Source organism: Camelus ferus, chromosome 20 (genome assembly GCF_009834535.1).
Source record: "Camelus ferus isolate YT-003-E chromosome 20, BCGSAC_Cfer_1.0, whole genome shotgun sequence".
NCBI lineage: Eukaryota > Metazoa > Chordata > Mammalia > Artiodactyla > Camelidae > Camelus > Camelus ferus.
The window spans coordinates 36,620,902-36,636,682 of NC_045715.1; the positions used below are offsets into that span (position 1 = coordinate 36,620,902).

Sequence of the window (15,781 nt, forward strand, 5' to 3'; positions counted from 1 at the left end):
TGAAATCTATGAGTAACAGCAGGGAGGACCTTGTGTGTGTAGAACAGTGAGCAAGTGGGGAAAGTCAATGGCAATGAGATCAGGGAGGTAGCCAGAGGGAAATTCGCGCAGGACTTTGCAGGCTGTTGTAAGGATTTCGGATGCTACTCTGAGTCGGATTGTTACCAAGTAACTCAGGTCCCAGTCCAGGCTGAGCCCCCCTGTCCCGGGTCAGAGAGGCTCTTTTTCCGACTGGATTTGGAAATAATGAAACCAATGCAGAGACCGTACCAGCACAAGCTTTATTCAATGGCCAAAGAATGCAGAAGCAGGACCTTAGTTTGCAAATTAACTTGGCAACCCAATCTGAGCAGAGACACCATAGGAGGGTTGAGGTACACGGAGGGAACTGGGAAGAGTGGGAGGAATATTCATGAGTTACTGAGAACAGGGGTGTGGTGTGGACCCAGAACTGACGCAACTCTCCTTTTCCATCCTTGTAAGGGCTTTTCCAGTTGTCATGGCAATCGTCAACTGTCATGGCCCTGGTGGGTGTGTCATTTGCCGCTAATGGATTACCGTGGGTGTTTAAATAGGTTCAAGGTCTACCGGAAGTCAAATCCTCCGCCATCTTGTGCCTAGTTGGTTCTAACCAATTAGGTTAGATTTTTGTTTTTCTCTTTGCAGCTGCCTCCTGAAACTTGGGTAAGAGTAACTGGCTTCTAATGAACGGAGAGGCAGGGGTATGATCCTGGGGCAACCGCCCTGATAACACGATGAGATGTCATTGGATAGTTTTATGGTGAAGAATGATAAGGTCAGATATATTTTTGAAATTTCCCTCTGGATGCTCTGTAAGAATAGACATTTGGGGGCCAAGGTAAGGAGAACAAACAAGAGGTTCTTCCAAGAATGAAGGTGATGGTGTCTTTCTCATCATATAGCCATTAGATGCCTGGATGGTCGTTCTTGCTGAAAACAATTGCAGCTGCTGAAGAACACACAGTGCGAAAATGTGGCAGAAACTGCTGGATATCTGCTAGTGTTTTCTTTCTTCTTTTCTGGTAACAGAACCCTGGTTAGTAGTTCGACACATTGATGAGGAGATCCTATACTCCCCACTTCTCATAGTCAGGCCAAGTCACAAAGTTCTGGGTAATAATAAGTCAGTCGAAATTTTATGTGAAAACTCCCAGTGAATCTCCTTAAAGGATGGGAGCGACCTCTTTGCTGTGCTATCTTCTCTCCGTGCTCCACAAAGTGCAGACAGGTGCCCGGGGCTGGAGCAGACTTCTTAGATTGGTACCAGGAACAGCGGGATGGAAGGCACCAGGTCCCGGATGACTACGGAACCTCCTGGAAATTTCTATCTTGTTCATGTCATTGCTTGTGTATTCCTATTAAATAAAGCAGAAGCTAAGCTTAGCAAACATAGGAGCAAAGGGGAGAGCAGATTAATGAGTTTTGGAGGCTTCTGCAATAGTCCAAGTAAGAAATGACCAGGATTCTGCAGGAGTTGAAAAATAATAGGTAGTGAGATTCAGGATAGATAAAGGATGATCCAATAGGATTTGTTGGTGGACTGAATGCAGGTTGTTATTATAAAGGAAGACATCAAGCATGTACCTGTATTTTTAGCTGAAATAAAAAGGAATGGAATCAGTATTTACGGATTTGGGGAAGATTGCAAGTGGGACAAGATGTTTTGTTTTGTTGTGTTTTTGAAGGGCAAACCTAACCAAGACTTAATTTGGGGTATGTTCGTTTTAGATACTGTCATATTTCCAAATTGAAATATGGCAGGGGCATCCGATAAATGATTCTGCAGTTCAGGGAAAAGGACTGGGTTGGAGATAAAATTATGGACTCATCAGAGATCACCTAAGGAATATATACGGATAAAGAAGAGGTAGAAAGACTAGGTGATGAGCAACAATGTTTATAAATCAAAGAGATGAGGATGACCCAGCAAAGAAAACTCAGAAGGAACAGCCAATGAGGTGTCTTGGAGGCCAAAGGGAGTGGGGTAAGGAGTTGTGTTTCAAGAACAGAGTGATCAACTGTGACAAACGCTGCTGATGGATCCCATTGAATGCAAATCAAGAAGTGACCACTGGACTCGGTGACTTGAGTGCCATGCATGATTTTGAAAGAGCTGTCCATGTTAAGTGGGTGGGGATGGGGAAGACCTCACCGAAATGGACTCAAGAAACGGTGAGAAGTTAGACATTAGAGACTTCCTGTATAAATAACTCTTTTTAGAAGCTTTGTTGTAAAGAAGAGCAGAAAAGTGAGAAAGTAGCTTTCAAATTTTTTCTTTCATTTTCTTTTAGATGGAAAATACTATAACATGTTCATACATTCATGGGAAAGATGCAATAGAGAGAATTAGTGGAATAGAGACACAAAAGAGAGGAAGCCATGTCCTGCCGTGGAGCAGGTGACAGGGAACGGAGTCTGGTGCACACGTGGAAGGATTGGCCTTTCCCAGGAGTCAGGTCAGAGTGTGATTTCCTGTTTAGGTTTTTATATGTGGTTGCTGGAATGTCAGGACATTTTCTTCTGATTTCTTCAGTATTCTCAGTAAAGCAGAATACAAAGTCTTTAGCTGAGAGTGATGTTAGGGGCTTGGGGACAGAAGAGAAGATGGGAAAGAGTCAGGAAGAACAGTGGGAAGAGGGAATTGAACAGGGGAAGGGCAGTAGGGGGGAGCCACTGGAAGTCAGGTGGTCATAAATGGAAACTGGGTCCAGTCAGCATGGTGGTGAGTTTTTCTCCAGCCATAGTCTCTCTGCTGGTGTAAGTGCAGAAGAGGTAGAGGGCTATATTCACGCAGGACTGGGCACTTGGCTAGGAGAATACACTGGACGGAAAGAGGATCGTGGAAATCAAGAGTTTATATAAGGGGATGGTCGTCATGATGAACCTTGAATCCAAGTCAGGTAGGAGAGAGGTGAACTGCACGAGGCAAAGAGGAGGGAGAAGATGTTAGAGCTGGTGAATTGAAGGCCCATGGGTGTAAGGTTTTAGATATCCAAAGTCTAGTAGGAACAAACAGAAGAATGAAGGCAGTGATCCGAGTGTGATATTTGAAGTTAACATTACAGAGAGGGTGTCACCGTGGGTAATGGCAAAGTCTACGGTATGACCACGGGCTTGGTTCTTGACGTAGGTTGCAGGCTAAGATTACTGGAGGAGAGATTAAAAAACAAAAACAACAACAATGACAACAAAAACTAGTGACCAGGCTATGTTGGGAAGATGACCTATGCGGGCACCACACTCACCAGGACTCAGAGAGCTGACCGTATTAAGGATTCTCTAGAGCTTCCCATCTCCAGACTTCCTAGGCACCTGGATTCCTTGAAGACTCTAGGAAGTCTTTAGATGAAAGCAGTAAAGAGAGAGTGATAATAGGTGGTCAGACTACTCCTGTACCCTGTCAGCTGAGCTGTGTCTTAGCTATGTGAGTGCCCCAGAACCCTGGATGATCCTCTGCTGGGTATAATATTGATAGATATTTTACCCTTTTTTATTAAGTGCTCACCAGGCACCAAAGAAAGAAAGGTAAGTAAGGATGGCACAGTTTCTGGTATTAAGGTAATCCGTCTAATGGGGGGCCAGACATGAAAACAATTGCAGTAATACAATGAAAAGGCATTTCAGCCACCCTTGGCATAGTGACAGCAAGAAACTAGGATAGGGGTAGGTTTCTGAAATGAAATCATTCTGAATCATACACAAGTCATCCCCTGGATGCAGTTCAAAACTGGATCCAGCCTACTTTGATTGTCTCAAAAATAGCTAATGAGTACTACATAAAAGTGCACGAAATGCAGAGAAGATACAATGGTATCAGGTTGAAATCTTGGCTTTATATTGAATTATATTGTGGGAGCTCATGTCATAGGTGAGATTCCCTATTGTTAATTTTTTTTTTTCTCCCAGACATTTAATTTAGGCAGCCCACGGAAGTTCCGTTTCGCTAGGGGCAAAGTTGTTCTTTCATGTTACATCAAATTGTCTGAGTCATGTAAGCATTTGTTTAAAATATAAAACCAGAGCTTCAAGTAAGAAAAATACCAGGGGAAAACAAAACCGAGTACTGAAGACACAACACACCAAGTGTTCTCTCTCTGAACGTATTCACAGAATTTTCTATGAGAACTTTAAACAGGCTCAGTGTCAGCGGGATAGCATGTTCTTTGTTGTTTTGGGAGACTTTTTGAATCAAATAATAGTCTTTATCAAAATGACTTATAATGCCACCTGATGGTTGGAACTTACTTCTTAATAATTATCATCTTATGCTAGTAAATAACCCATATCAAAAAAAAAAAACTGTATAAAAAAAGAACTTACTCTGTCCCTGGGGTTATGCTTCACTTTTCTGTTGGACATTTAATACAATATCATAGCTTATTGAAAGGAAAACCAGTATTTTTTAGTTCTTTAATTTATAGTAATAATTTGCCTGAATAATTTTTCAACCAAAGAGGTAACAGTGTATGTCAACATTCACTTCATCATATTTAAATTGAGACTAAAAATAATATCTATCTCATGAGGTAATTGTGAAGATTATATAATATGTTGTAGAAAGGTATGAAAAATGCTCGATAAATGTTCGCTAACATTATTACTACCCTTGCCATCCAAATTATTGTAATGATGACACAGCTATTTTATTTTGAATCATTACAGTTACAAGTGAACAGAACCCAAGCAATGGCTGGATAAACACACAGTGAAGCTTAATTGAATTTGCAGAGTGGGAGGAGTAACATAAGGGCTGGAACAGCATTGAGCTGCAGAAGACAATGAGATGAAGCCCAGGAGAGCCATCAAAATTCTCTTTCCATTTCTCTTGTTTATTTCTGCACATCTGCATCAGTTTTCCATTTCTGCATGATGGCTTTCTCTGCTTCTCCTCTTTAACAGGAAATGGCGTTGCCACAGCCCCCGAGTTTCCATGTGGTGGTTCCAGTCCCACACTGTGACTAACTAGCAACTCTCAAGACCATTTCTAAATAGGAGAGAAAGTGTGATCAGTCCAGCCTGGTTCAGTAAACTCTTCCTGACCTTGTCAGCATCGAGGAGCTGACACAATTTCAAGATGGCTGTCACCTCACCCCCAGGATGCTTGGCAAGTTTCCAGAGGAAGGACCATTACTGTTAGCAATGCCAAAAAGTCATGCTGTGTCCTACTCTTGGTTTCTGAGCCAGTATGTGTCTTTCCTTGCCATATATCCAAAGACGTCCTACCCCCAAGTCAACTGTCTGATGCATAACAACCAACACTTGACTACTCCATAGCTGGGGAAAACCTGAAGTCATGCTCGTCCCTTCACCCAGACGCATACCCTTGGGACTGTATCAGGAGTCTTTAGGACAGAACCAACTCAAACTAACTTAAAACTAAAAGGGAAATTTATTAGGTCAAGTTATTTGTTCTAGACTCTAGATTCAGACTCAACTAGACTTCAGAGTTTAAACAATTTTCTAGTACATCTATCTCTACGTTTACTGCTTCCCTCTGACTGTAACCTTGGTATCCCCTACTATAGTTGGACTTCCTTCGTGTGTCTGGGGAAGATGGGTCACTGTTAGATTCTTAGTGTATTTCCTAGTTTTCTCTCCATTATTTAAATATAGAATCCAAGGGGAGACTCATGAATGATCTTGTTCTTGTCATAAGCTCACCCAGGACCAGTTGGTCTATTTAAGGAAAATGGAGTTCAGCCCATGGCCAAGTCTGCATCACATGTTTACTTCTGAGTCTGGGCATACAGGTGAGGGGAGGGACATACTCTGTGATTGACAGTTCCCCCTGGAACCTCAAGTGTGGGGGAAAAATGGCTCCACAAAGGCAGATATGCTGATAAGATATTTTCCAATCCATTCATATATTCCAACCTTAGCTGCCCATTATTCACATTATGACCAAGTATTAAATGTCTTCACCTAGTGTGCTGTAATTATTTCAAATGTCACACTAGGGGGAGAGTGAGGAGGTGCTGGGGTTCTCTGTCCCATGAGGTCCAAAAGGGCTAGGAAAAATACAGGTTTCCAAAAAACGGGGTGCTGGTTGGACCAAAACATCTGAGGGGCTTTCAATAAATTGAATTTGTCTCAGTGAAACTCATTCTTTCTCTAGTTCATTTTCAATCTGTCCAGGGATGGATTGTCACCCCCTGGTATACTGTGACCTGAAGTTACAGCCTTCATCATGGCCAGCGTTTCCAGTAAACAATGGTGGGGGAAAAACAGAAGGGATCCTTCACGAAATAAATGTTGATCTTTTCCTTGTGCAGTGCTCTTTGAGTCCTCCCCGAGAGGAGCACGAGGAAGGCTCCCCTGTGTGTGTGTGTGTGTGTGTGTGTGGCCACACACGTAGGTATGCAATCACCACTTCCTTCCTAGCTCTGAGAGTCACCCAAGTGATACTTGTTTTTATGGGTCACTGTTCCTCAGAGTTTCACCCTCCCACTGCCCTGAAACTTCCTGGGCTGTCTTTTGACTTCATTCTGGGGGGTGGGGGGGGGCGCTCAAATTGCTAAGAAACATTCCCACAAGACACTGCCAGTCAGGACACTCTCCAAACCCTATTTTTACCATGAACGCTCCCCGCCTGTGATTATGAGCTGGGACCAGTGCTCGGCACCCCCAGCACCCCTTTTCTCTGCTGACTGAGCTCAGCCACAGACCATGGGTGGGTAACAGAGGGATGAGGTAGGAGCCTTTCTTATCATGACCCGGTCCTGACCCTTCCTCCTGACTGCCTAATGTAGTGATGGAATGAGATGTAGTGATTACAATGAAATGCAAAGATTAGTACTTCCGGGAACAAATGATTACTTCCGAGAACAAATATTAGAAGACTGCTTTAAAGACATGGGGAGTGGGGGGGGCAGATTTGATACATAGACACCCAATATTTCAATTCTGTACTTTTTAAATCATTGCATCAATTTTACCCGTAGGACCTGGTGTATCCACCTCCTGCAGCTCATGTGATTCATGATTAATTTTTTTTGTCATGATCTGAAATATTTTAAATCATTGACCCAGGTTTTCTTCATGCGCTTATAGGTGAATGGAGGTCTGGAGCGTATCCTGTGTTAAAACTAAACATCTCAAGGTGCAAACAACACACTTTCACATATATTGTTATTTGCTACTGTTTCCACTAACATTCCATCTTTGATAAGCTTTCAGCCTAAGATCCAACAGATAATAGCTCAGTCAAGTGCTTCATTGTAATGGTGTGGACCATCAGTTTCTCCCTTTGGGATGGGAACCCCCCTCAACCCCCCACCGCCCAGACATGATCCTTTTCTGACAGCAAGTTCCACTCTCTCTGAGAGTTTATTATTCTCAGCCCTTCACCTGATACTAAAATAGATCATTGGTTAGAATTCCTGTAGATGGAAAGTAGCCAGCTTGTATTTACAAATGGAGGAGGGGGAGGTACAGTATGAGGATGGGTGGGATCTCTCGCAAGCCCAGGGACAGGATGGCATTGCAGCCCACAACAGAATCTGGACCTCAGAAGTGGAAAGCCACTGAAGACTCATTTCCTGCCTTTTGTCTGTACTCTGCCCTGTGCTTCTGTGTCCTCAATGCCTCTTTGCAGGCTCATTCTCTTTGTTTTTACGTGACTAAGTATGGCTACTCACAGACTGATTTTATAGCTCTGGACACATGCTGAAGTTGTCTCTAAGTTTGAAGAGAAGCTCAGATTGGCTTAATTTAAGACAAACGCCTTCCCCTAGTCCACAGGTTGGGCTAGCTGAAAACCTAATGGAGGAGGGGGGTGTGTATTTTGAAACATCAGACGATCTTTTCAGGATGCAGTCCTGAAGGTGAACCATCAGAATGGAATTTCGCCATGTGGCGAATAAGCCCATGTTTTTATCCTAATTCATCTGAGAGCTTGTCTGGACTTTGATGTTTGAAATAGGTGTGGAATGTCTGGGGTAATGATAACCATACTAGTATCAGACTTTTGTATGATTAATTGCAGGCTTTCTAAGCTACCTAACATCTCTTTGAGGTTGGTCAGTATCATTATAATTATGCCAGATTTAGGGGTATGAATTTGGAGACATGGGAATTTAAGATGCCATGCTGAGGGGTCAGGACAAACCCAGGATGTGAATGAAAGTCAGAAGGCGCTATAACTTAGGCTCGTAAACTTCGGTAATGTTACTGGATTTCAATCTCTGTTCCATCTGGATTTCTATTTTCTTTTCACCATTTCTCATTCCTGGTGCTCTCATGTCCCAATTGATTTTCATAATAGATTTTTTTAAATTAAAAAACCTGTTCTTTGTGTAATAACAAATAACAATGTCATCTGTCTACAGCAATAGAATCCTATATGGTTTTGCAATTTTTTTTCTTGGGTAAACATTCACCCTTGACTCCTTTTTTTCCAACTAATAATCATAATGATGGTGGGTTTTATTTTGCTTATGTTTGTAAGCAGAATTGGAGCCTGCAGGGACATCTGCTTAAATGAAGTGTAGTCTATTTAAATAGCTTTCTGTCTAACCCACACTGGGGAAATATATTTTTGGTTGGAGTATGGTGGGTGGCTAAGGCAGAACATGAACACTGTTCAAAAACATGTCTGTTTGTGTTTAAATACGAGTAATTCCACTCTAATGAGGAGAGCAGGGGTCAAAAGATCAATTTTGGTATTTGAAGTTTAATATTGAGCCATAGAGAAGTCAGGTCCTTGAAGCTCACAGTCTCTTCCATGTGTCCTTTTAAAATCTGTATCAACTGAATTTTTAGAAGAGGGAATGTCAGCTATAGAAGTGGGTAAGAGACAAAAGGCAGAGTGTGCAGGCATCACTTAGAAGAGTTAAAGGGAGGATGCTGCCAGGTGTAATACTTCATCCATTCTGTCCTTCATCCTTTGTATGTTTTTTGCGACCCTACCAAGCACTAGGGCTGCAGGGATGTACTGAAACCATTGGATGCTTGTCATCTGGGAAATAGAGGAATTGAGCTTTTGCATAAATAAACTTAAAATTATAATTATGATCATTTTTAGGAAGAAGAACCACATGAAGATTGATCAGCCTAGAACTGATCTGGTCTGAGAAGCCAGGAAGGCTTCCCTGTGGAAGGAAGGGCTGCATTTAACTCTGGAGGAAGCGTTCATAGTAGACTCTTCATCCATGCACAAGGATGCTTATTGCAAAATGGTGAAGAGTGGAAAAATATGGTATTTCAGGTATAAATTCTCATTCAGTAGGGAAATGCCACATCTGTAATATAGGATTACCCCCCTCACAAAGGGATATCATGCACCCACAAAAGAATCAGTGAGAGCTTTGCTTTTGGACGTAGAGGGATTTCCATGAAGCAATATTGAGCCAGGATAACAAACGAACAAACATGCATTAAAAAAACAAAACAAAACAAAACACTGGAGTCATTCTAGAGAGTGATTTCCTCAAGGGAAACAGAGGCGAAGTCAGGGTAAGACACTGAGCTTTTCAGGCAGAAGGAACAGCACGTGCAAATGCCCTGAGGAAGAAGAGAATCTGGGTAAACAGATGGCTGACAGGAGGTTGATGGGGCTGGAGCTCAGAAAGTGAGGGCAGGGGGTACAGGATGAAGGGAGGTGGAGATGCCAGATGTTTAGAGAAGTAGACAGGCCAGACCACGCAACAGACCACATTAAGGACTTCGTTGTTGTCATTCAGTACCTGATTTATACCTTGGAACTATTCTGTCATCACACACTGGTTTCAGCCATCGCTGGGCTGGTTCTTCATTACTATGTGCACATTAGAATCTAAGACACCATGCCAGCTACAAGGAATTACTCAAGACAACCTGGTTTTCCAATTCACGTACCCCTCCTGACCACCCTGCTTTTTCCGTGAAAGGGTATAATCTGGTTCTGTAGAGCTCAACTCTTAGACTCAATATCCCTCTATGTTTTTGAACAAATAAGGTTGAAAGTTAATATCTCTTCCTTATACTAAAATAAATGGAAAATTATTGACAAAATAACTTATATATATGTATTTTTAAAAAGTAATTTCATGCCCTAATTTGTAATCTAAGTACAAGGAATTCTTTAAAAAATACTTTTTTAGTATGTAAATATTCATCTGTAAATATTTGCACATAATTCTACAAGGAAACATGAAAAAGCTATCAGATACTGGACCTGCGGTGGCCAGGAAAGGTGGGTGTGTTTTATCGGTAACTCGGATGCGGTTTTGCCGGTGCTGCGATGTACAAAATAAAGAATAATTCTTGGCATATATCTCCATTAAGCAAAATATATTGTCACTAGAGTCCTACAGTGCAATGTATACTAAAACTGTATTTTTACATTAAAAAAAAATTAGAAGTAGAAAAAATTAACTTACTTGCAAAAAATTAAACTTAGTTGCAAAAAAATCTTGTATGCATATGTGGAAGAGAGAAACTCTAGTCTTAAGTAATTATTAATGGGTTTTTCACCCTCGTTATGTCTGGCAAGACTGCTGTTACTTGCACAAGACAAGGGGTAATTTTCCATTGTGCAGGACACGTTACAGGACGTATGTCATCCAGGTCCTCACCCACCAAATGCCAGGAGAGCCCTCAATCATTGGAACAGTTTCCAAATGTCCCCTGTGGGTTGGTGTTCCAGTGAGAACCACCGATGTGATTGGAAGACAAGTCACTGGGAAGATTAAATGATACCAGAAGACGTCAGTAAGAGCCCTGAAAATCAATGAAAGGGATGTTACAAGGTCACGTAATTTTGGCAGAGAAGTAGTAAAGGGTTTAAGGCTTGTGCATTTTTAAAGAGCACCCAACAGTCAAAACCAGAATTAGGCAATGTGGAAATAGAGATGGGTCTTGGGTGATGGATCCCGCAGAGACGCAGAAAGGAACAAGAGGGCGTCACAGGCTGGAGAGCCACTGAGTAAGGCGTAAAGGCGTCTGGGAGGCAGTGAGATAGGACTGCAGACATCCCCAAACAGACCTTGCAGAAAAGGCAGCTGGAGTTGGCAGTCTTCTCCCACCCCTCCTCGTCCTGTCTCTCTCTCGCTGTTTTGATTACAGAAGTACAAATTCTATCCCAGATCTCAGCTGACCTCTGTGAAATCCAGTCCAGGTGGTGAGTGACTGAGGACACGGCGCATGCTCGCTACTGCTGTTCTGCTAAGTAACTCATGCAACGCAGGACAGCCACGGAGGCCCGTGATGATGTGAATAGCATTGGTGACAACGGCTGTGACATTTCGCCACTCTAAACTGCCCTTGCAGGTGGCTGTTTATATTCATCCATAACAATGAAAAATAGCTAACAAATGACTTCTCAGAAGTTAGGTGAAGCATTTTAAAAGATACTAAACTGGACAATTTTCATTTGCCTTAGCAAATACTGGTAACAAAACACTTTAAAAAAAAAAAGCGGTAGCTATAATAATCAGTAAATAGTCAGTACTTTATATCTAATATTTTTCTGTCAGCATCACTCCATGTTCCGCCCCGGTGCCTAATTCCATGATGATACGTTTTCCCAGTAAATACTGGCAAGATTTTTAAAGTTATTTCTGTGCGTCATGAAACTTATTATTTTCACACTTGACCTGCCCAAGAGGAAGAGAAGAGAAAAATACATTCATGACCGGATAGGATCTAATGTGTTTAGCTATTTAAAAATAAAAGATGATGGTTTTCTGCATTTTTAATTACCAATTTATTTCTCTTTACTTCATTTCCTAAAATAATTTGTTACAATTATCTAACCTTTTATGGATACTTCTAGATTGAAAAATAATTACACAGCAATACACTGTAATTTTGAGGAATGGAGGAAGCACAAAGTAGAATAATGTGTTTCCCATCCTTCTAAAGGAATTTAGTGATGCAAAAAAAGCCAGAAAAACAATTATTCATCTACATATGTACCTAATTATATTTAATTACATTTGTTTCTACACCTCTTTTCATAAGGAATCACACCATCTTTTTTGGACTTCAATTTATATATTTAAGCTGTTCCATCTTTATACACACATGCAGCACACACACATGAGAATCAAAGATGCAGATAAACCTAGAAATTCCAAGGCATATCTACTATCTTTTATTAATTTTTCCATCCATGCCCTGATCAGTGCCTGACATGGTGCCTTTCCTACCCAAAATTCTCAATTAATGTGTGTTGAATTAATGACACTTACATAACACTTTATGTAACAATTTAAATGTGGCAGAGAGAGAAAATGATTATGAGGTTCATTTCAGTAATTTCCACAGTACTGGTACATGAAATATCATAAGACAATTAAACTAATGCAATGATTCATCCAGCAGTAGGTTTTTCCAACACTCATAGGAATATTGCTTCTTAATTTCCCCTAAAGCATCTGGGGAAAATGTTATTGACAAAAACATCTAGCTTTTTATTGTTAGCTGTGACATTCTTTCTGTATCAGTGGCTCTATCTGCCTGGAAGCCATTGCCTTGAAGTGTATTAAAATGTTTATTTTAAAGCTCTTGATAGATCCAGAAGCTTAGGGCTCCTTTTGTGTACAAATAATGACTGAGACCCTACGGTAACCCATTGAAATAGCTTGTCATTTTTCTAAGAAGTTTTGAAGAAACACGTCTGCCAAAAGCAAAATAAACAATCAGGAAAAAAAAAATGTCACTAAGAATATAATTTTCTTCTTTTCCAATAAACTTTAGTTGCTTTGTCTCTTCTAGGATTTCTGTATCTTTTATCTTTATGTGTATTTTTGTGCATCTGTATGTAACTGTGTGAGTCTATTTCATATGCAGGTTGTTATCTCAATTAATTTGTAAGTACTTTGAGGATTGGAAAAAAAAATACCTGATGCTGCTCTTGGGAGAGTTTTTAAAAAAATTTTTGGGGTGGGGCAGGTAATTAGATTTACTTGTTTACTTTAGAGGAGGTAGAGGGGATGGAACCTGGGACCTCATGCATGCTAGGCATGCACTCCACTGCTTGAGCTGCACTCTCCCCCTCCATAAGGCTGCTTTTGAATCTCTTTGTGTAATCGCACACCATATAGGAAAACCGAGAGGCTGATGAATGTAATGTAACATTTCCACTTCTTCGTTCTTGGACTTCAGCCTGAATTTTGTAGAATGGGGTAAGTAAGGAGTGAAGGCTGACTTGAGGTTTGATCAATAGATACTGTCTTGGGAGCCTCTTAACATGAGTGCAATCTTGTTACTTTTTATGTATTATTTATAAAATTCTACTTTTGGTTCCTGTTTTCAATCTAATCTATCTGTTTAATGGGAGGAGGGTGTAGCTTAAGTGGTAGAGTGCATGCTTAGCAAGCATGAGGTCCTGGGTTCAAACCCCAGTACCTCCACTGAAAAACCAAATAAATAAATAAATCTAGTTACCTCCCCACCGAAAAAAGTATTTGAAAAGGAAAAACAAAAAATCATGGAGTTGAGAATTTATTTGGCAGTTTTCATGTGAAAAGACAGGTTTATGTTTGCTTTCCCATATCTGGACTTAGTTCCTTACCACTATTCTTTCCGTCCTTTGACATCTCCCTTCCTATAGATTTAGAGAGGTCCCCAGTATCTTAAAACTAAATTTCCCATGACCCTGTTCCTGCCTCTTCCTATCTTCACATCCATGGTTATCTTATTTTTTTCCTTCCCTCCACTGATAGTTTTCAGTGGCTTGAAACTCCACCTGTTTCTTATTTCTTTGCCTTTGACGTCCACATCCAATCTGATTCCCAAATCATACTGATTTTCAGTCTCACTGGCTGTTGAACTGGTCTCCTTTCCATTTTCACTGCCTCACCCTTGTCAAACTTTTCACACCCCAGCTCTTCCGAGAATTTATCCCTAGAATTTATACCAAACGGAATCGTTTGTTAGATTAGGCATTATTTCACCATCAGTAGAGACAGGTCTGTGTTTTTCAATGTAGCCTTCAGGGCTCTTCACAATCTGAGCTTCAGTATAATGATAGTGGCCACTTACTGTGGTCTTAGCACTCGTCATGCCATGATACGGGTTTTACAGATACAATTTTTAGTTCGTAATTCTCACAACAGTCCTAGGCAGTAAATAACATTGCTCTCACCCTATAGGTGAGGAAACCTCTCTAAACTTTATTCCTAAACTTACCTTCCAATACATCCCGCCATGCCCATGGCCACCGTGACAACGGATGTGTATGGTCTCAGAATTCCCTTTTACTTTCTCATGCCTAGCCTTGAACTCTGTTCTTTCAGCTTCTAGTTATACATCAACTTCCCTCTCCTGCCAAGCCTGTTCCGTCCATCAGGACCCAATTCAAATTCCAACCGCTCTGTGAAGTTCAGGACTCCCCAGTGACCTCAGCAGTTCATCACTTCTTCCTCTTACCTGGTTCAGCACGGAGGGCCTTTCCACTGAAAATTCCTGGCTTGTGCTATTATCTCCCCTTTCCTGGGCCGGCATCCCCTCTCCTCACCTAACTTGTAGGCTCCTTAAGGTATCAGGTCAATTTTATATATTCTCTCATCGCGTGAAGGATGGAAAGCCCTGAGCATTAACGCCTTTAATGGATTTTTCCTCTCACTCATATTTTCCTTTTATTTGCTTTGAATAATTAACATTTTAGTAGATATCCTTCCTGGCGATTTCACTTGATTTATGCATGAATGCATATCTTAGTAAAATTCAACTTCCCACGGGCCCATTTTAATTTGTTTAGTTTACATATTCCTGCTTAAAAAAAATACGATAAGTGTATATTTACAAAAGCTGTTTCAGAATGCTCATAAATATTGCTCTTTTAATCCAGCATTATTTCTGAACACCAGCAAGTGAGGATCCACACAGAGAACACAAATTGAGTCAGCCAGAGGACTGCAGGCCAAAAATGAAGACCAGAGCTGCAAAAACATTAAAAGTTGAGACACGGAACTTAGTAAAAACAAGAAAAAAAAGTGAAGTGTGTAAAACCAGAGAAGTCTCCACATGCTGCTGAAAAAAGGAAACTACAGATCACAGACGCCACGGTCTGGAAGTTCAGCTTTGCGCTGCGCTGGGACTTACTTCTACTTCCTACCTTTGACCTTTGCTCTGTTTCAGTGTGAAGAATGTGTAAATTTCATTCTCCAAAGGCTACTCATCAGGCAGAGGATAACTCAAATCTCTAAAGTTAACATTTCCCCCAAGTGTTTTATTCGGGGCCAAATAGCTATAAAAGTCATTTTAAAAGTCAGTTCCAGGGGTAAGGGTATATAGCTCAAGTGGTACAGCGCATGCTCAACACCCAGGAGGTGCCGGGTTCAATTCCCAGGGACCTCCTCCAAGCAGAACTCAATGAGGAAATCTAGTCACCCGCCTCCTCACAAAACAATGCAAGCAAAAGTCAATTCCAGCTTTGGGTAATATAGACATCAAGCCAGAAGTTTAACATACGCGTGTTTCCTTCTTCCCCGTACGAGGTTGCATTTTAAACGTTTGCTGCAAATGGCTTATCTTGGAAGACCCCGTGATTATACAATTATTAAAACACTTGAAACAGATTTACTGAGATGTAGACAAGGAAATGTACAATGAATTTTATTAATTGCTGCAGTTACTTTGTATTAAAACCAATTCCATACCATCGCTCCATTGCACCCCGCCTGGAGTGACCTGCTTTTCGCGCCGGCACTCCTATTTCAAATAGCGCCTTTTCATCGCAAGCCACTAACCAGGGCAATCCAAAGTCGGTCCCACATCTTTGATGATGTTTAAATTCTTCTTTCTTATAAGTAGGTAAATTCACAAGCACTTTCTT

The 15,781-nt window shown here is 41.1% G+C and overlaps 1 long non-coding RNA gene across 1 annotated transcript; it reads right to left on the bottom strand.

Moving 5' to 3' along the window:
* Positions 1-247: 247 nt before the first annotated feature.
* LOC116658324 lies at positions 248-15,729 on the bottom strand. Its single transcript, XR_004313669.1, has 3 exons — positions 15,606-15,729; positions 14,750-14,885; positions 248-1,376 (listed from the first exon to the last, which is right to left on the bottom strand). It is a non-coding gene; the product is annotated as an uncharacterized LOC116658324 (long non-coding RNA).
* Positions 15,730-15,781: the final 52 nt, after the last annotated feature.